The following is a 21169-nucleotide window of genomic DNA, read 5'->3' on the forward strand; positions in this document are numbered from 1 at the left end:
GGATAGCAGGGGAAATAATTTAATGCACTAAACAAGGTCATTGTGAATCTAGAAACAATATAAGATGGGAGAAAACAACAGGAAAAAATATATAGAGTCAGATAGTAAAACACTAAGGAGTGCAAAAGACAGGCAACAATCCTGACACTAGTCATCTCACTGAAAGCATGGTTTAGAGAGAAGAGAAAGCCTGATACAAATACACAGCAGTACTAGATATGTAGACAAATGGAGTATCAATAATACAATAAAATGGCCTTTCTGGGGGGAAAAGTATCTTCACAGAAAGATGTTAGAAGAGTGGTTGAAAGAGGGCACTATAGAGAAGCTGGTGAACAATGAAAGACACAAGGATGACAGACAGATGGGAGAATACTGTGTGAGTGGGGAGATTGATAGAAGAGAGTCTTATTCTGCAGCCATTTATATGACCAGAAAAAAAACCCTTGGGGGAAAAATGATCACAGATCCCTCATTAATGTGCTTAGACTTACAGATAAGATCACCAGCTATGCGTCTGCAATACCAATAAGGTGACCCGTGAGCCGGGAGGCCATTTTGGTTAAGAAGGAAAAAAATCCTTTGTGTATCTATGTCATTTTAAATGACAGGGTAATGCATACAAGTACATATTGAGACAACATGGACTGTGGATAGTAGCGCAAAATCCCTGTTATTAGCACTAGAGTTCTCCTGGTACAATAGGGCCTTAACACCAACTTTTAAAAAAGATTTAAAAAATACACACAAAATTTAGATAGGGGCCAGAGGTGAAACAGAAGAAATCTCTAAACCTAATAAGCCAGATATTGTAGAAACTAAATTATTTCCCTAACAGCAACCTGTTTCAAGTGTAAGACAGCATCTACAAACAAGCTCAACGCATAGGTCAAAACATATCCATAGGCTGCTAGAGGCCACAGGGTGTCATTTTGGCCTCTGTTGGGCATGTATAAGGGTACCATTTTCTTTATTTCTATAGAAGTGCATCTAAACTGCACTTTTCTATACAAAGGCATCCCACAAAAACCATATCCTCCCAACATAAACCTCTAACAGCAGACTGTGATACGAACATTCATTGAAGAGGACCTATCACCTTGCACATACTGTTACCATTGCCGGTATTAGTTTTTAAAGCACCCTTGATTCCAGAGCTCTGTAGATATAATAAGGAGTTTACATACAGATCATAACATAAAATCAAGTACAAACCACATGAATAAAGTAAATAACAGACTGGTACATAGGAAAAGAAGATCCTACCCATAAGGGCTTACAATCTCCAAGATACTGTATATTCCAAGAGCATTTTATAGGGAACCAATCAGCATGATCTATTGTGCAGCTTCCCGAGGATACCAGCTGCAGCAGTAGCTTTACAAACGTAAAATAGGTGTTTTATTATGCCATGTGAGGCCGGGAGAGGGGTGGCAACTAGTCATCTGAGTGGGGAGCAGCCCGCCAGAGAGACTTGTTAGTGGCTTCTTTTTCTGTCAATCATTCCCGTACTGACTGCTCACAGGCAAAGAGCCGTGACTAGTCACAGACGGCTCCCCACTCAAATGACTGGTTGCTGCCCCTCTCCTGGCCTTGCACGATGTAATAAAACATCTTTCCCCTTTGTAAAGCTACTGCTGCAGCTGCGGCTGGTATGCTCTGCAAGCTGCTGGGAACCATATCAGAATAATCATGCTGATTGGTTCCCTTTAAGAAGCTATGTAAATTTTGACTATAAAAATAGATCTTTAGGATGTATCAAGTATTTTTTTTTTTTTTTTTTTTACATAACTGTTAGTTTTTTCAAGATATTACAGTATATAAAACTTGCATATGGCATTTTTCATCAATTTCCCCTTTGCAGACAGTGGGAAAGATTTATCAAACTGGTGTAAAGTGAAAATGGCTTAGTTGCCCCTAGCAACCAATCAGATTCCACCTTTCATTCCTCACAGACTCTTTGGAAAATAAAAGGTGGAATCTGATTGGTTGCTAGGAGCAACTGAGCCATTTTTACTTTACACCATGTTTGATTAATCTCCCCCATCATTTTTAATTTTCAGTTTTTCCTGAGTTAGTAGGTAGAGCCTAACCTCTATTTTGAGCCCTCTACACTGTACACACAAACAAGGAAATCCTTCTTATCTATGTCTCTTTAGCACATTCATATATATGGAACTTTCATAAATATAAATGAACACACTATAGATAAGTATATTTCTATAATTTACCCCCAGAGGAGTTGGATGTTATAAGTAGATAATATATCACAAGGACCTGGATATGAAAACTAAAAAGCAGGACTGTTTTAGTGAGTGGGAATCTAAAATAGTTTATTTTATAAGGGAATGCAATGATTGAGGCAAATCGGCAATAAAGACCAGACAATGAAAGGAACCATAAAAAAAAGGATCATACTGTGCTTTGTAATGGAACTGAGAACAACAAAGAGTGTATGGCAAATGTTATTAACCTATTTTGTGCAGGAACACATAAATTGGGGATTTAGGCAGAAGAAAGAACAATTCCAAATCAAAAATTTCTTTGACTGAGCTGCATGATGGACGTTATCTGGGCTACTTTACCATATGTTTTATAATGTATTTAATGAGAACAATAACAGAACAATGGGCAACACAAGATAGAGCCCAAAGATTACTGCAAATGGCAAAATTAGGAGACAGAACCGTATTCATCATTTACAAAGTTATAAAGTGGCTTTCTTAGCCAAAGTAAGTGACATTTTGTTCATCCTGTGCACATCAAGAATACAGAAAATATAATACGAAACATCCTGGTTAAGTAAAAAATAATTGAATCGGCAAAAGGCGTAATGAAGGATAACAGGTTTTACTGACTATATACTGTATGCTGGTTCTTATTAACCTTCTGCAACCCTTAAAAATCACGGCTTTTGAACTAAACACTTGCTTGAAAAGAATATACTTAACATTTTTTCAAAGCATATGTTGTGTAAAAGAGATGAAAGAATTATGACATGCGCGTGTTATGATGTAGGTAAGCGATAATGTATGAGACATGCGCATGCAAGTTATGATGTAGCTGAGCAATAATGTCCTGTGTTGCCGTCTTCTTTTTCTGGTTTCTTCTACAATAGCCATGCTATCTATTATTACCTCCATCCATTTACAGTTAAGGCACCTGAAATGATAGATTTAGGCCATCTCTTGTTGTCTGTGACACAAACAGCTAGATTCTGTCAAAGAAGAAATCTAACATCTTAGTTAAAGCAATGATGCTAGACAGAGCAGCAAACTGGTGATTTGCAAGTATACATAGATGCTTGACAATGGGAGGAGAACTGAATTATCAGGAGACCAAATGTTTTTCCAGGATTTACTGATATATTTGGTAGACACCTATAATATTAGATTTCATCCTACATTTTCACAAACCAAACTGGCGGCATTATCCTGATAGTTTTATCAGTGGTAGTAAAGATGATATTACCAAATACCGGGAGGTGACTAAAGACCTAAGGAGGCCATATACATATGATGTCTGTTGGCTGAACACTTAATCAACTGAAAGCTATTACTCCCGACTCTCTCATAAACCTAAATGCTTGGATCATTCCAGCATGAATGTTTATTTTCATAGGAGGAGGAGAAAAAGATATTTATGCGCTTGGGAAACACAGGACTGGGCAAATTAAGCGTAGTTGATTTTTTTCATCCTGACAGCAGACATTGGGCCGACTCCAAACACATTACATTGTTGACGGTTACTATCAAAATAATTGAAATTAGCCAATACTTTAACATGTCCATAAATTTTTGTCAAAACCTGCCTGAACCCAATGACTTTGGTTGGTCTATCCAGTCAAACAACTGTCTAAAGTGTTTGGGGACCTCTGAACTCCCAGGGAAAAGATTGGGCATGCTGAATTTTAACTGTCCAACCCTTTTGTTCTATCTGGCAGCGGCGCACCCCCCTTGTGTCCATTTAGAACACATGAACGTCTGGCCATCCCAAATGCTTGTGTAAATAAGGAGATCGGGAGACATTGGAAGCCAATTTACAAACAGTAAGAACCTGGCCGCATATATTTTTGCAGTTTCTAGGCTTATATACTAATGCCTTATTCACACTTGAGCATTTAAATCTATATTTTGAATCAGTATTTGTAAGCCAAAATCAGGAATGGAAGCTAAACAGAGAAAAAGTAAAATGGAAATATTCTTGGTTTTGGCTAACAAATACTGATGCAAAATGCTGTAAATTCATGGGTGACATAGATAGATAGATAGATAGATAGATAGATAGATAGATAGATAGATAGATTAAAAAAACTGAAATTGCCAGCACCCCAATGCCTCTGTTCACACTGTAGGTTGAACTCTGCATGTGGCTGAAGTACAAAAAAAAACAACAAACAGTGCAACAGCAACCTACAGGTATAAGTGCTTACCATACATACTCCTTCAGGCATACAAACGATAAAAACCTGCTTTATAGATAATAAAAAAATTAGGATCTTAGGAAACCATTTGATCAAACAGAGTGTACCATGTCACCACGTTAAGGTGTCCTCAGAGACATGGTCCTTCTCTGGGCAGATAGAATGCAACTAATCTCTATTTATAGCACCCACAGGACATGGGTGAAGTGCAAGCCAACAGAAGGCAGCCACATACTCCTCCACCATGTCCTGTGGGGTGCTATAAAAAGAGATTATTTGGCTCCTATCTGCCCAGTTGTAGGCTTGTTCAGCCCAGGAGAGTCCATTGCTAGTGTGAAAATGCTAGAGTATGGACCATGTCTCTGTAGACACCTTAACATGGTCACATGGTACACTCTGTTTGATCAAATGGTTTGCTAACATCCTCATTTTTTAATAACTATAGAGCAGGTTTTTATCATGTGTACACCGGTGGGGGGTATATACAGTAAGCACTTGAACCTGTAGGTTGCTGTTACACTTTTTTTTTAGGTAGATATATCAGTCAGTGTATATCACAGATAAAACATGTAAAGTAAGTGCTTTATCTAACATATTGGTAAACTGGTGGTTCTCAAACCGCAGTCAATAGGGACATTAGTTTACTAAATTCTGTTCCACTAATTGTCTTTAAGAACTGGCCTGAGAACCATTAAGGGAAAGCCAAAGAAATTATCAATGTCAAGCGAAATGGGGAAGAGGAATACGAACAACTGTGTTCATGGGGACAATAATGGTTTCATATTGGATTTCTCATATTGCAAAGGTTGATGATATGCTCAACAACTGTGCTTGGAATTTTAAATCTTACATTAAAGATTAATAAAAATGTAACTAACATCATTAAACTGGTAAGAATAGCTCTCCTTTATTCGGCCTTCAGACTTAACCTATGCAAAACATTTAAACACGAGGTGGCATTTGACTGTCCGTTATTGAAAGCTCTGGGCTGAATTTATCATTAACTAGAGTCATCCAGAAAGGCCACTTATCCCTTTCACAACTACCTATGTTAAACATGGAAGAATGTGCTAGAAAACATTGCTATGTCTAGTTTCATTTAAACATTAAACTGAGTTACAAATTATCCACACTTTACTTGTATTCAGACCTCCATTGGCTGTTATCAACGCTTCCTGTCCTAAGAAGAAGAGCAGTGCAGGGATTGGTTGGGTTGGCTGTGAAGAATTGTCCTGGAGGAGATAAGAGAGTAGGTGGGAGAGACTGTTGCTAGACCCCTAAAAGGAGATTCTCTGGAAAGATTGCATGGCGACCTCAGAGAAAAAAGTCTGCAATGGGAGCAGTATATGGAGAGAGCTATAGAGGCTAAGACAGGAGTCATGACTCAAGTGGCTATGAGTGGCAGGGACTGCTCTCACTAATATGCGACTGGTGGGAGCTTAGGGGACTCCAGTGTCTGTGATTTGAGGATATCTGCAAAGACTGGTCTGAGCTGAGTTGGTTTTCACATAGCACTAATGTGATATTCTATAAAATAAAGACCCTGGCACTCGCTCTTTTGCTTGATGATTAATTTATTTGTGTGAGGCTGTGTTCACAACTTTAGGTTTCTAACTGCAATTACTGAATACATAGCCAGGAATAAAAATAGTCTAAATCTTTCCACAGAAAGCACATGCTTACTGCTTAGGCTAGGCCCACATCTATTTTGTTTTGTTCTGCTCCATCATAGGAGCAAAACAACAACCAGTCGGATCCACTGCAAACCAATTTTAATCAAATAGGTTTCCATTAAGTGGCCAACATCTTACCAGTGAAATCAGGGCATTGTATTTTCTCCAGAATCTTCAACTAAGGCTCCTGACTAGAGATGAGCGAACCGGGTTCGAGTCGATCTGAACCCGAACGTTCGGTATTTGATTAGCTGGGGCTGCTGAACTTGGATAAAGCTCTAAGGTTGTCTGGAAAACATGGATACAGCCAATGATTATGTCCATGATTTCCACATAGCCTTAGGGCTTTATCCAAGTTCAGCAGCCACCGCTAATCAAATGCCGAAAGTTCGGGTTCAGATCGACTCGAGCATGCTCCAGGTTCGCTCATCTCTACTCCTGATATAACCTCATAACCTCCGAAGCAGATGTGATGTCTTATGGTCTCTGAACGTATGTACAGAAATTGGTTTTGTGTCATGGTATAATCCATAGTTACTCATTATATTGCTAAAGTAAAGTTGTGTAATATCTGCCACCTGCCTGCCTCATGTGTTCATATATTACACTGGCTCTGTCATCACATTAATGGTTGCTACTTTACATGCAGGGAAACATCTCTGGTTATTGTGTATACTCCAACAGAAGCCTTTTACAAATCCCTATAGAGGCAGAGAGTGAGATACGTCACCCATAGGGTCTCTAGATTAATACCACACTGTATATACTGTATTTTTTAAAATATATATCTATGGAATGGAGTATCATACACATGACAGGCAGTTATGTAGAGAGGTAGTAAGCAAGAAAAAGTGGAATGAAGTGGAAGGAAAAGGTGTATTTTTTTTTTTATTCATACTTATTCATACTTTCATTCAAGAGGAAGTCTAGGCAAAATAGTTTTAAGATATGTTATTGCCCAACAAAAGTTATGAAAATTACTAATAGACAGTAATTATGGGAATTGCACCTATAGTGCATTTTCTCTGCACTTACTACAGTTCACGTCTCTGTAAAGTTGGTGATGTCACGTCACATGCCGACACCTGCTGCAGCATTAGGACAGACTGAAACAGCAGGAGTTGGCAGTTTATGTTACGTAAAATCACCAACTTTCCAGAGACCTGAACATGCCATGCTGTAGTAGGTGGGTTTCCTATAATAAGTGTCTCTTAGTAATTTTCATAACTTTTGTTGGGCAATAACATATCTTAAAATTATTTGGACCAAACTTCCGCTTTAAGGGTGGGTTCACACTATGGAATTCTCGCGGACAATGTCAGCGGAATTCCGTCAGCTTTCCGCCCGCACGGGCACGCACTTTTCCGCCGGCTCCATAGATACCATTCTATGGGCCGGCGTATTCCGCGATACGCTTTCATCGTATAGCGGAATACGCCGGCCCATAGAATGGTGTCTATGGGGCCGGCGGAAAGGCGCCCAGATGTTCGGGCGGACAGCTGACGGAATTCCATAGTGTGAACCCGCCCTAAGAGACAAACTGTCGGGAACCGGCCGACTCCCCATGCCTCCAGAGCGTTCGGCTGGCCCCCTGACAACAGTGTCCCTGGCAACCGGCTAGGGTGGTCATCAGGGACGCTGTTGGCCGGCTTCCTGCATCCGCCCAGGCCGGTTGCCAGGGATGTCGTTGTTAGGGGGCTAGGGGCGCAGCAACATTTCCTATTGTGTAGCAACGGCCGGGGCTTCATCTACCTTGGCTGAACAGCATCAGGTGTCTTAAAGGTTTTGTTGCTAACTAGCGTTCGGTGCCGCCAGTTAGCTATTAGATGTGTCCTGGGTGTGAAGGTGGAGCCAATCACTAAGTATCCTCCCTTGTCTCAATACCTTGCCTGGGATAGAGTCTGACTTGTGCGAGTTTTCTTGACCTAGCATATCGTTCTGATTGATATTCTTGGTAGCTTAATTTCTGGCTTGGACTCTGACTATTCTCTGGATTCCTTTTCTGTACTTCGCTGACCATCTGTTTCTGCCTTGGACCTCTGACTACCCCTTATTGTGTTTGTTCGTCTAGTCTTCGTTTTGTGTTGCACCTTGCTCCTTGCAGTTGTCCGCTGCGGCCTAGGGCAGTCAAGGCAAGCAGGCATGGACAGCTGGGGCGGTTGCCAGTACTAGGGCAGCACTCGTCTAGTGTCTTCCAGTCCTTACTTGACAGTAACTGACACAAACGCTTATGAGGTTCATGCGGTACTGCAGGAAGAGCAGCTCTGGAGCCCTGCTGCTTTGATGAGTGAAATGCTAAACAGACAAAGAAGAAAAAAATGAACAAACCTTTGCAATTCTTTTCAGCCTTTAACAGTTATGTCTGTTTCTGAGAAAGCTGGGTTGCGATCAATAAGGTGCCATTACAGCATACCATCTTCTTTTTCTAGTGGTTTCTCTATGCATTTGCCAAGCACTTTTGGACTGTTCAAATAATATGTTTTTATTGAAGAATGCTCAGAGAATCTATTGATTCTTCTGATTCACCACTATTGTTGGCATATGTATCCTCCATTTACCTGAAGAAACTAACAAATATTGGCATTAAATGGCTTTGACAAGACAAGTGAGGTAATCATTACTTCTCCCACCACTTCTCCAGATGAATGAATGGCATATCTGACTATATATTGTATGTGCATGCTTTCACCTCTGTCTTACAGCATATCGGAATATTCCTTGCAAACTGCTTACCGCCATGATGCTTGAGTTTGGACATTAGGATTACAGGTGACCTCTGGCCTTTGACCCTTGCATATCCTTCTGGTTTGGAGGTTTAGGGAAAGGGTGTGTGTGTGTGACCTATCTGAAGAAGAATCTTCATGATTTTTTTTTTTGTGGCATATTCATTCACTATGGCACTTCAGTAAAAGTAAGTATGATATGGGGCTTTTGCAGGAATTAAAAGACAAATCTAGCAATATCACTGCATACCACTGACATTAGAGGTCACAATCTGTCAAACTTACCATTTATTCAACTTCTGACATGTCATAACAACATATCAGAAGTAGTGAATGGTAAGGGACCCCTACAGATCGCTAGACTGACGGGTCAGCGCTTGCTTGCTTCTAAATATTGACCCAGCTAATAGGACCCTTACAGTACTTGGATGATGGCAATTGGTTACAGTTCCATTAATCAGTTGCTCTATAAGCTGCTGTGTTGAATAAAAGTAATCACTGTAAGTACTTTAGTGTTGCTACTGTGTTTCTCCGAAAATAAGACCTATCTGGAAAATAAGACCTAGCATAAGCCCTAGTTACAGTAAGTTGACCAGATAGCTGATACTGGGTGGCTGAGCATCAACCAATCAGTGCCAGACTTGTTAAGCTCCTCCCACACCTGCTCAACACAAAAAGCAGGGGAGCAGGGTCGGACTGGCCATAGGGCATTTCTGGCAAATGCCAGAGGGGCCATTCCCTTCCGTGGGCCGGTCCAACTCCCTCTGGGGCGGCTACTTCCTCCCCTAACATTATGGCTGCAGGCTGCTTAACTGTGTAACACTCAGCAGGCTTTTTCTTATGCCGGCTGTCTTGCTCTGTCAACCGGCCGCCTACTGTGGGGGTGACCACTAGCTGCTGTGAGCTGCAAAAAGGGCTCACCTTCCATCCCTGAGGTCACTACCCACACGTCTCCTACTCTGTTCTCCTGTCTCCCACCGAGCGGTTTTATCTTCAACTCCCCTCCCTCCCTCTCAGAATTGCTGATCAATCCGGTATCTTTTCAGGAGTGAGGGTTTCACAGACCTGGGCACAGATTATGTAGAGAGAGAGGGAGATAAAGCCCCTGCGCTCCCCCTCCCTCTCTCCCCCTCACGGTGAGGAGAGTCTGCTGTTATCTGGCTGCTGTGCTGAGGATGGATGACCTCTGACCCCCTCTCCTGCCGGGACCTCTGTGACGGCTCCTGTGTAAGTATATGCAGCACATACACTGGGTGCTGCTTACACACAACTACTGCCAGCAGCAGGGTGTTTTAGTTCTACAGGAGCTGTGACACTGTAGGACTACAACTCCCAGCATGGTCTGGCTGCAGTCTGTGACCCCTCCTGAGACGCAAAGTTGAAGGGAACAAAGGCTGCAGAGAATGACCACACTGGGAGTGGTGGTCCCACACTGTGTACAGTTACCCTGTGACTCTGCAGCTCCTGTAGGACTAAAATATAGCAATATGAATTGCCCCATATTACCTTATGCGATTGTATAAAACACTGAATAAAAACCAACCAATAATGTACCCCATGTACCACAATATGGCCCCCGTATGGCACTGTCATACTCTCACAGTATGGTGGTATTAGGTTTGGTATGGCGCTGTTATACCGCCACAGTATGGTGGTATCAGGTCTGGTATAGCCAGGGCCGGCGTCAGCACCCGGCTAAGTAGGGCAAATGCCGGGGCCCCCAGCTCCTCTAGGGGCCCACTCCCGTTTGTTACTACATTTTTTTTGTTAGTAAAAAAGAAAAAAAAGTGTAGTAACAAAGAGGACTGGGCCCCTAGAGGCCGCATGTGACAGTTAGGGGCCCGCCGATCCATACTGGGGCCCCCGAGCACCTGTCTTCCATCACAAATCTTCCCTACAGCCGAGTAGGAAAGAGGACCTTTGAGTCTGAAGGACCTTTGATGATGTCACGGGTCATGTGATCGGACACATGACCTGAGGGCAGCAGGTAGGCTCTGCAAACTAAGTGTCCTGTATGTGCTGGTTCTTCTACTTGTTTTGTGTATAGAGGTCCTGCTGTAATAAATCTATATCTATTACAGCAGGACCTCTATACAGAAAACAACTAGATATCTGTATCTATCTATCTATCTATCTATCTATCTATTTCCCTATCTCCTATCTATCATATGAACATGGTGAGACCTCTAGTTCTCCTATATTCAGGCCCTGCAGTGATATACAGTGTGTGTGTGTGTGTGTGTGTGTGTGTGTGTGTGTATATATATATATATATATATATATATATATATATATATATATACATACACACACTGTATATCACTGCAGGGCCTGAATATAGGAGAACTAGAGGTCTCACCATGTTCATATTATAAATAAATATATATATATATATATATATATATATATATATAATGCTGGTGCTGCTAGTTCTCTAGTATACAGCTCCTGCTCTGTGTGTGTGTATGTATATACACACACAAACACACACAGAAGGAGCTGTATACTAGAGAACTAGCAGCACCAGCATGATATATATATATAATCCTGTGACTGGGTCTGACTCCTCTAGAGTCCTGACTACTGCAGAGATCAGGAGCTACAGGAGGAGAAAGATATGCAGCAGCCGCATGTTTCTTCTGCTGCAAATCTTTCCTCGCCTGTCTCTCCATGATTTGCTCCTCAAAGGGGCCTGCCGAGGCTCTGTCGCCCAAGGGCCCACAAAAAGCTGGAGCCGGCCCTGGGTATAGCGGTGTTATCCAATCACAGTATGGTGGTCTCAGGTCTGTCATATGGTATGGTAGTGTTATCCAGTCACAGTATGGTGGTATCAGGTCTGGTATGGTGGTGTTATACAGTCACAGTATGGTGGTATCAGGTCTGGTATGGGGGTGTTATACAGTCACAGTATGGTGGTATCAGGTCTGGTATGAGGGTGTTATACAGTCACAGTATGGTGGTATCAGGTCTGGTATGGCAGTGTTATATAATCACGGTATGGTGGTATCAGGTCTGGTATGGGGGTGTTATACAGTCACAGTATGGTGGTATCAGGTTTGGTATGGTGCTATTATACAGTCACAGTGTGGTGGTATTAGGTCTTGTATAGCAGTGTTATATGATATATTTAAAAAAGTTGGACAGTTATGCACGCTATGATACTAAATGTGAATATATTTAACTTGGGGAATGGGTTTGTAATATTTTTTTTTTATTTAATTTTTTACCCTACGGCGAGTAGGCCTGTGTGCTTTAAAATGCCAGGGCTGTTTTTGAGTCTCAGTCCGGCCCTGCAGGGGAGGCAGGAGTGGTAAAAAGATGCACAGTAGAGGACATTAAATGGGGGGAAAGAAGATACTTGGCCTACTACAGAGGGGGGAGGGAGGAATACAGTATGGAGACTACCTGCAGAGGGGGGATATATACAGTATGGGGGAACAACTACAGTGGAGGGAGGGAGGTACGCTGTATGGGGGCCACACTATAGGGGAACTAGCAGTATAGGAGCCTAACAACAGTGATACTTACTGTATGTTAGATACTGTTTAGCGGTAGGCTACAGTGTAGGGGCATACAGTATATAACATAGTACTGTTGCTTCAAAAATAAGTCCTAGACCTTTTTTCAGAGGAAAAAATTATATAAGAAACACAGTAGTAGTGATGGATACAGCTTTATTGTCACTGACAGATATGTAAATATGCAGCCCAACTAGACTAGACTCTGACGGACAGGACCCCACTGAAAAAGACTTAAATAAGCAGTTCCCAAAAAATTACTATTGCCCCCCCCCCGGCGCTGGCGCGTATACTCACCGCAGCTGATGGGTGTCGGGTGTCTGTCATTGTATGCCAGATATCACACTCTTCAATGCATTCTCTATGGAAGCGCATTACTTCCGGCGTTTAATCACAGGACACAGAAAAGGAGTCACAGCAGGGGCTGATGCCAGCGCATGCCGGATTTGAATGGCGCAGCGGGACCAGAACGAAGCCGCCCCAGGGGACACTGATTAGCTGCGGTGAGTATATGTGCCAGCACCTAGGGGGAGGGCCAATAATAATTTTTTGTGAAATGCTTCTTTAACTCATGGGTAGTTTTCTTCTGTACAACACCTGGAAGAGTGTACAGAGAAAGAAGTTTTGTTTAGCTTTATATCTCTTGCCATTGGCACTATTGGGTAAACCCTCCTAGCCTCCATGCTATTATTGACATTGGCTTGGTTTTGACTTAGCATTTAGACTTTGCTTATCATTTTTTCCCTTTGGAATGGTTGTCCGGTTTTAACTTCTGGCTGGGCCTTGGGGTACTCCTGTTTATTGTTATTTGGCATTGGTCGCGACCTTTTACTTCTTTCTTGGACTGGTGTAAGGAGTTTGGGACTGCAACCAAGGGCAGGTCATCCAAATAAGCAAGGACAGGGGGCTGGGCTCAGTTTACGGCTCACTACTTCCCTACCCTGGATTTGATACTGACTAGGCCTAAGGCTTCATACAGGGAGTAGATGTATTCACTCCCCTGGTAAGGCCAGGACTAACTAAAGTCTACTTGGCTGAGTAGGTGGCAGACACTTCCTTCATATCCATGGTCAGTCTGACTAGTAGGTTCCAGCCCTTCTGGGAGCATGACAGTGTACATCGAACTTACTTTTGCAGGGATTGGTTGTAACCTGAAAAGGGGTTCAACCTGGGAGACTGCTCCCTCAGAGTGCACTTTAGACTGAAGTTGCCTGCAAGGTCATCTGACATCCTTGGTATGTGGCCACTAGGAGTGGCAAATACAAAGCAATGATATCCCTTGCACCTCTGTAATACCTCAGTGTATATCCCTTGCACTTCTGTAATACTCCAGTATATGCCTTACTAGCAGGGTTTAACAGTGTGGCAAGCAAAATAGCAACATTTACAGGTTATTTACAACACACAAACAAATCAAGACACTTTGCAACAAATTTTTCAGCCACACAACAACATTTTAGTGGCTGAGATAAAGGTACCATGACACTGAATATATATCAGAAACCTGGTAAAAGGTACACAAATGTATACTGCAGCATACTGACATGAGGCTTATTGAGATAATCAACCAAACTAAAGAGCAAAAGACTAAGGGTACTATTCCACGGGCCGAGCAACGATGTAAACAAGCGCCGATCTGCTAGATCGGTGCCCGTTTACTGGGCCTATTTCACGGCCCCGGTGATAGTTAAGCGATGTCCTTGCAGCCCTTGCAGCAATACTTTACCTGTCCAGGCTTTTCCTGCGCTCCGTCTTCCTCCACGGGTCCCGCGGCGCATCAGCAGCTCTGGAGCGGCCTGACTGAGCTGTCAGACCGCTCAGCCAATCACTGGCCACGGCGTTCCAGGCCAGTGATTGGCTGAGCGGTTTGACTGCTCAGTCAGGCCGCTTCGGAGCTGCAGATGCTGCGAGCGGGACCCGGGGAGGAAGATGGAGCGCAGGAGAAGCCCAGAGAGGTAAAGTAAGATGCTGCTTCTCAAACCGTCGGTCGCCCGCCGCGCACCGCTATTCCACCGTAGCGATGCGCGGTGGGGGACCGATGATTTTGGGCCCTATTCCACAGGAGCGATAATAGGCCGAATCTGCCCCATTCGGCCCGATTCGGCCGATTATCGTTCGGTGGAATAGAGAGAACAATCAGCCGATGATCGTGTCATCGGCTGATCGTTCATTTAGGGCCAGACCTAAAATCATCGTTCCCCTACCGCGCATCGCGGTGGGCGACCGACGATTTGAGAAGCGCAGCATATATTACCTGCAGGGCTTCTCCTCCGCTCTGTCTTCCTCCATGGGTCCCAAGCGCTCTAGCTTCAGAATGGCCTGTCAGCTGACGGATCGCTCAGCCAATCACAGGCCGGGACCGCCGCGGCCTGTGATTGGCTGAGTGGCCTGTCAGCTGACAGGCCATGCTTGAGCGTGTGGGACTCGGGAGGAAGACATCGGTTTACATCGTTTACATCGGTAGCGATGTCCCTGCAGCCCTCGCTCAACGATCATCGGGCCGTGGAATAGGCCCAGTAAACGAGCGGCGATCTAGCAGAATTCTATCTGTGCATGGATGGTGTTCTGCGGACTGGACCTGGGAGCTCTCAACATGCTAATTATGACACTCTAGCATAAAATTTTAAACCGTATCAGAGCTCCCAACATAAAACTGATTGGAAAAACTGACGGTATGATGCAGCATATGTTGGCATACCTTTTCAACATGTTTCCAATGTATACCAGCAACATACTGTAAGGATCTGTGGCAGATTTGATGTCGATGATTTGAAGCTTCAGATTTGATGCTGCGTTTCATCATTTTGGGGACTTTTACATAGGCCGATTATTGGTAGAGTGTGGTGATAGAAACACTCCTGCGAACAATAACTGTAAACGTCTCAGGGATCAGCTAAAGACAGAGAAAATGTCCGATCCTCGGCTGATTGTTCATTTAGAGCAAGCTTCAAAATTTAAAATCTGCCTTCAAATGGCACAACTGGAGGGTAAAAATGGGATTTTTTATGTAACCAAGTATATTACTGACAGACACAGCATGTTACACAGCTTTCACAAAATACTGAAAGGCAAATCTGACTATGACACAGTTTGTAACTCATTTTTTTCCGGGACACTGAACATTATGTGATACTCAGTATATATAGACTGGTTTTAAACCCACATCCCTATATATGACTAAGACTACTTCTGCCAAAAATGACATTTTATACTGGCAATGTCAGGTACTGGTAATAGCAAGGTGGAGCTAGCTAGGGCCACTATGGGTGCACTACTGCTTCCACCGTCACTACATTTATTCAGTACAATACTTTGTTCCATAAGATGTCACTGCTCACTGTTTGGTATAAAGCATACAGTCAAAGCCCAGACCCATCCAAGGTTCCTAACACAAGCTAGTTTCCAAGTGTAAATCCCACCCTACCGCATTTTCTGATGACTCAAAGTGACAGCTGTCAGTTTGGGTCACCAGAAACCCAGTCAGGTTGGGACTTACATCACTAATACGGGTGCAAAAATGTGCATATAATACATTCGTTTGAAACTGGCCTTAGGCCACTTCCACATGGCAGTATTGGGTCAGTATTTTGTATCAGTATCTGTGTGCCAAAATCAAGAGTGGGTCCAAAATATGGAAGTGACGCAGATCTTTCCATTATAGGTTTCCTTTATTTTCCACTCCAGGTTTTAGCTTACAAATACTAATGCAAAATACTGTAATGTAAAAGAGGCCTAAATGTGCCTTCAATTGCTGCCCCATCTCCCTATACACATGTATTTTTGGCTTGGTCAAATTTTGATGTATTCTCAATAGAGATATAGGTAAGATCAGCTACTGGCAAAGAGCTTTTTTGCGCAAGGCAGTATACGTTGAATGGGGCTCTCCCAACCTTACACCGTCATAGGGGTCGAGTGTGACGGAAAATCATGGCCAAACCCTTTGTTCTGGGAGAGATAAGCCACAGTCAGCGGTCTCTGGCTGCAGCTTACCCCTCCCCATAGAAAATACAGAAACTCTCAGCCATGCTGAACGTTCCTGTGTATGGGCAAAGTGTCATTTTATGGAAGATATAAATTATTGTTTGGCCATCAGATTTTACATAGCTGGCTGGACAGTGGACTTTGGAGATTTTTGACTAGAGTGTTTAAACTTTAAATAGAGGTATACACTGCCTTTCTATTTAATTACATTTTTATAAAACTGTGACATAAGACAGAACAAGATCAGTGAAAAGAAGGATATTATATGAGGTTTTGTTTGTTGTTGTTTCTTTGCTTGGATTTAGTTTAGTGGTTCTTTAACAACTCAACAGAAATTGACTCAAAAACTTGTGATTTAATTTAATTCACTTGTGATTTAATTTAAAAGGAAGTACTCTTTAAATATTCATGGATTACCCAATGTAAATCCTTACTTGTATGGAAATTTTTATCCTATCAGAGTATTCTACATCACAGGCACATAACAAACAGTAATAAAATAGAAAAGACAGGGGGAAAAAGCATTGTGGGTCACTTAAAATGAATGTATACTGAAAGGTCAATTATACACAAATTCCTGAATATGCATCTCTTCTGCTTGGGCGACACCAAAATATCACATAGCTTTACTAGGAAATGGAGGCCTCGTGCTGTAGATAATGCACCTTGGCAACCGATATAGTGATTAAAATAATTTACTGTAGCATGGAACCATGAATAACTTATGACACAGGCTGGTCTCAGGATGGGGGCACTGGGGCAAAAACTGGGTCCTGTCTAATCAAGTCAAGTGTATAGCAGGATTTGTTTCTTTATACCAGCACTGGCAGCATTGGCATTACAGAACCCAGGATAAAGAATGGGGACAAAGGCCAGAGGGGACAAGACAAAAAAGAAGAGCCAAAGAAATGTGAGAGATAACGTTAAAAAACAGAAGCAAATGAGACAAGGAGAAAAGAGAAGGGACAGTGACATAAATCAGGTTTGAAAGGAGATTAAAACAGAGAACTGACGAAGAAAATGCTACATGGAAAGTCAGAGACTGACATATCTCACAGAAGAGATCATATGGAGAAGACACTGTGAGAAGATGGGTCAAAAGGTATAGAAGAGAGAAGAACCAGTGCCATGGGCGTAAAGCATTTCTTTTATGTTAGGCCACTTGTAGTCTTGTAGGAAAAACAATAAAACATTATATCTACTACTGCTTCAGACTTACATGGGACAGATGAACCATGTCATTCACGAGAGTTACCCATATTGTGAATAGCATATAAGCTGCTTGACTTATAAAGCTACTAGATATGCCATCAGAAATATAATGCAATGTTATATCTCTCTGGATAAGTCTGAAGCCCATTACAGAAACTTGGGTGGCCCTTCTCATCTCTTGACTAAAAGATGTGACCCATGAATGAGAAAGCCGTCCCAGCCTCAAGCCTGGACCAGTGGAGAGCACTCCAAGCCTATGGGCCAGTGGAGAGCACTCCAAGGCTTTGGACCAGTGGAGAGCACTTCAAGGCTTTGGACCAGTGGAGAGCACTCCAAGGCTTTGGACCAGTGGAGAGCACTCCAAGGCTTTGGACCAGTAGAGAGCACTCCAAGGCTTTGGACCAGTAGAGAGCACTCCAAGGCTTTGGACCAGTGGAGAGCACTCCAAGGCTTTGGACCAGTAGAGAGCACTCCAAGGCTTTGGACCAGTAGAGAGCACTCCAAGGCTTTGGACCAGTGGAGAGCACTCCAAGGCTTTGGACCAGTGGAGAACACTCCAAGGCTGTGGACCAGTGGAGAGCACTCCAAGGCTTTGGACCAGTAGAGAGCACTCCAAGGCTTTGGACCAGTGGAGAGCACTCCAAGGCTTTGAACCAGTGGAGAGCACTCCAAGGCTTTGGACCAGTGGAGAGCACTCCAAGGCTTTGGACCAGTGGAGAGCACTCCAAGGCTTTGGACCAGTGGAGAGCACTCTAAGGCTTTGGACCGGTAGAGAGCACTCCAAGGCTTTGGACCAGTGGAGAGCACTCCAAGCCTATGGACCAGTGGAGAGCACTCCAAGGCTTTGGACCAGTGGAGAGCACTCCAAGGCTTTGGACCAGTGGAGAGCACTCCAAGGCTTTGGACCAGTGGAGAGCACTCCAAGGCTTTGGACCAGTGGAGAGCACTCCAAGCCTTTGGACCAGTGGAGAGCATTCCAAGGCTTTGGACCAGTGGAGAGCACTCCAAGGCTTTGGACCAGTAGAGAGCACTCCAAGGCTTTGGACCAGTGGAGAGCACTCCAAGGCTTTGGACCAGTGGAGAGCACTCCAAGGCTTTGAACCAGTGGAGAGCACTCCAAGGCTTTGGACCAGTGAAGAGCACTCCAAGGCTTTGAACCGTCCTTTACCCATCTCATGATGTACAAGCGGGTGATAAACCTAATACAAAATGAAGCCGGCATCAAGCCTAGGTCTGGTACAAAACATGAGGTTGACAACAATCCATTACCCACACCATGACGTACTAGCTGAGGATAAACCTAAAATAGATGTCAACACCACAAAATGAAGTCAGCATCAAGTCTCTGGCCCAGTACCAAACAGGAGAAGGTGGGTGACAGCCATCTGCAGAAGTGAAGCCTAAATGATAAAGCTGCCTTAGATGTCACTACCACATATTGTAGTTATATTTATCAACATCAAGTCTAATACTTACATAACATGAAAGCAAAATAGTAAATAAATAACATTATGCCATGTCTCATAGCTTTCATCTCCAGTTGTTACCTTACACACATCCAGAGGTTAGTATTTCTGGCAAAAAGCAGCGGCGCACAGCAGCACTGTGATACATAAGACATTACGTTTATAGTCAGCTATCCTAATCCAAAGTCTGTACACAACATGCACAGGGAGGCATCTCATCTTTAGTGCTGCAAATAGGTGGATGTGGTGCACAGTACATACACAGCTAAACAGACACAGCTTCATGGGGATCTTAGTACTACAGGATGTGAACTGGGTATCTACCATAGAGCTAAATAGCCATGTACTAAAGGATCTGTACAAAATAAGTATGTACAGGCCACCATAGAAGGCTATTTATAGGGGAGGTAGAGATAGATAGATAGATAGATAGATAGATAGATAGATAGATAGATAGAAGATAAATGGTTGGTTGGTTGTTTAGATAGATAGATAGATAGATAGATAGATAGATAGATAGATAGATAGGAGATAGATAGATAGATAGATAGATAGATAGATAGATAGATAGATAGATAGATAGATAGATAAATGGTTGTTTGGATAGATAGATAGATAGATAGATAGATAGATAGATAGATAATATAAGATTGATATTCAGAGAAGAAATTGAGAGATAGATAGATAGATAGATAGATAGATAGATAGATAGATAATAGATAGATAGATAGATAGATAGATAGATAGATAATAGATAGAAGATAGATAGATAGATAGATAGATAGATAGATAGATAGATAGAAGATAGATAGATAGATAGATAGATAGATAGATAGATAGATAGGAGATAGATAGATAGATGATAAATAATAGATAGATAGATAGATAGATAGATAGATAGATAGGAGATAGATAGATAGATAGATAGATAGATAGATAGATAGATAGATAGATAGACTGACTAACAGAGGGAAGAGAGAAATGAAGATAGACATAGAAAGCTAGTATAAGATAAATAGCTATTAGATATCAGGTTGATCACAGGGACATATTGCTGTATGTAGTGACACCATATCCAGTCGCACCCACATGTATCATGTATCCCTGTTGTCACACCAGATATTATATATATATATATATATATATATATATATATATATATATATATATATATCTCTATCTCCTGTCCATGCAGTGGCCTCACCTTCTATCATGTCTCCATCACATGGGTGGTGGTGGTGTCTCTCAGGTCAGGCAGGGTATACAGGACATTGGCACTGTATATGATGTATATGATGTGGCTGGGCTTTGCTGGGGTCACTTCTGTCCGCCTCCCAGGTCCATAGACGGAATCAGGAGCAGCATCCCCGGTCCCCGCAGAGCCCGCAGCTAGCCCAGTCCATGGCAGTCACCCTGCTGGCAGAGAGAGGCGGGATCCGGGGCTGTCAGGGAGCCCGGAGCGGGGCACACACGGCTCTCCTGCTGCTGCTGCCGCTGCCTGCTCTCATTCCCAGCTCCACAATCCCTATTCCAGGTGGATGTGATGGCGGGGGAGGAGCAGGCTGAGCACCAGGAATCACATGGAGCTCCCCAGCATCTCCCCTAATTCTGTGTATTGGGGTCCCTGTGGACGAGAAGCCGATGTCTCTGTGTCCTTGTGAGGAGGAGGAGGAGGAGGAAGGCTCGTCTGATCCGGTGTCTCTGCTCCCTCCCTATCTTCTCCTCGATCTGGCAGACTGGTCCAGCTGCCCCTCCCAGTAACTGCTGACTGCAGAGATGGTGTGTTTCATCACCGTGTGCATTGTGGAGTGCTGAGCTCCCTGAGCTGCTGCTGGGCCTGCTCTTCCTCAGGGCATAGCTCTATAAACACTGCATTTACCCGGCTACAAGGTGACATCTTTCTTAGTGACAATGCACTGTGGAGATTGGAGGCTTGACCTTATTAAACTCTATGCTTCATATCTGTTACCTAGGAGTAGGAGCTGCAGTTCCACCACAAACAGTTCTGGGCAGGTATTCTGGGACTAAAGTCCCCTGGGGAACAATGGGGGAGACTTCCAGATTTCTGGCTTCAATTTGCCCTAAAAGACTGTACATGCCTTGTGCCAGAGTGATAATGTGGAGGAAAATGTATTCATACCTTAGTCTGACACTGGTTTGTTCTGAAGAGGCG

The 21169-nt window shown here is 43.1% G+C and overlaps 1 protein-coding gene across 2 annotated transcripts in view; it reads right to left on the reverse strand.

Moving 5' to 3' along the window:
* The window catches only part of LINGO1 (leucine rich repeat and Ig domain containing 1), a 312997-nt gene that overhangs the window by 258902 nt on the left and 32926 nt on the right, over positions 1 to 21169 (reverse strand). Inside the window, exon 1 of one of the 2 annotated variants that reach the window (XM_069956403.1) lies at positions 20201 to 20687. The exons of the other annotated variant lie outside the window; for it this stretch is intronic. The gene's annotated coding sequence lies outside the window, so the exon portion shown is untranslated. Of the gene's footprint in view, positions 1 to 20200; positions 20688 to 21169 lie in introns of those variants that run through there. 2 annotated transcript variants of the gene reach the window in all.

Source organism: Dendropsophus ebraccatus, chromosome 1 (genome assembly GCF_027789765.1).
Source record: "Dendropsophus ebraccatus isolate aDenEbr1 chromosome 1, aDenEbr1.pat, whole genome shotgun sequence".
Taxonomy (NCBI): domain Eukaryota; kingdom Metazoa; phylum Chordata; class Amphibia; order Anura; family Hylidae; genus Dendropsophus; species Dendropsophus ebraccatus.